The sequence below is a fragment of the Galeopterus variegatus genome, unplaced genomic scaffold (genome assembly GCF_000696425.1).
Source record: "Galeopterus variegatus unplaced genomic scaffold, G_variegatus-3.0.2 Scaffold483, whole genome shotgun sequence".
Lineage (NCBI taxonomy): Eukaryota > Metazoa > Chordata > Mammalia > Dermoptera > Cynocephalidae > Galeopterus > Galeopterus variegatus.
Genome location: NW_007726594.1, coordinates 9,517 through 10,896, shown reverse-complemented (window position 1 = coordinate 10,896; position 1,380 = coordinate 9,517).

Sequence of the window (1,380 nt, the reverse complement as noted above, 5' to 3'; positions counted from 1 at the left end):
AGTGAGGGGACTATTTCCTCTGCTGTGTAACTACCTGCTGGAAGGCCTGGACCAGGCCAGGCCTGAGATACTCATATAAATCAATTGGAAACCTATCTCGTTCTTTCCTGCTATATAATTCTACAACAAAAAGGGATAAAACTCAACAGTCTCCTGTCCCCGCTGTATTAGTCAGGGTTTAACCAAAGAAATGAACCATTGAGAATTATATGTTAAGAGACTTATTGCAAGGAATTGGCTTATATGATTGTAGGGGCTGGTAAGGCAAATTTGAAATGCAAAGGAAGCCTGAAATTCCTAAGTCTGGGCATCAGGAGGGGTGGGTTGGAACTCCTGGACTATCAGCTGAAGCTGGGGTCCACAGGCAGAATTTCTCCTTCAGGGAGGCTTCAGTTCTGCTCCTAAAAGCTTTTCAAAGGATTGAGTCGGGTCACCCACATTATGTAGGATAATGTCCCTTACCTGAAGCCAACTGACTATGGACTTTCATCACATTTACCAAATGCCTTCATAGCAACACCTAGATGAGTGTTAGGTTGAACAACTGGGGACTATTGCCCAGCGAAGTGGACACATAAAACTGACCATCACAGCCATGTCATACTTTTAATCCTTTCCTAAATGTCCGTTGCAGCTGCTAGGCTGCAATAATTCAAAGCAGAAAGAGGAAATGTGCTAAGGCCACGTGGCTAAGGTGACCTATCTTTTACTATCACTCTTCCAGCCAGTGTGACCCAGGAACAAAAAGAATAATCAGGGTTGGCATCTATCTTTCCCATCTGTGGTGGAAAAATGCAAGAGGAGAAGGAAGGGAGGGACAAATTGCTGAGCTCCCACTCAGAGCCTGTGGACTAGAGAAGAAACAAGTGCCTGAACAAAGCTGGAGACTCATTTATAGTTTTGTTTGGGCAGCTGGGTGTGAGGCCCCAGTTTCTTTTAATTTAAAATGCACTTATGGTTGCTTTCTTTAGTGCACAGGTGGTGCTAATGAAATTGAGGTTGTGAGTGTGATTTCTCTTTGAGCCATTAGAACAGATTGCACTCCTAACCCTGTAGGGACCTCTTGAAAACTGCCATGGCTGCAGGGTATAGAGGAGTGTAAACAGTTCAATCCAAAATTTATTTCTAATACTGGGGGGAAAAAAGTCTTTCCCACATTCACAGCCTCCTGATTATGTACAGTCTTTCCAGAATGAAGAATGCCTTGAGTGGGCCGGCCTGGTGGCGCACTGCTACAGTGCGCCGCTTGGGAGCGTGGCGGTGCTCCCGCCGAGGGTTCGGATCCCACATACAGACCGGTTCCCGCTCACTGGCTGAGCGAGGTGCAGGCGCAACACCGAGGGTTGCGATCCCGTTGCCGGTCCCGGTCCGGTCTGGGCG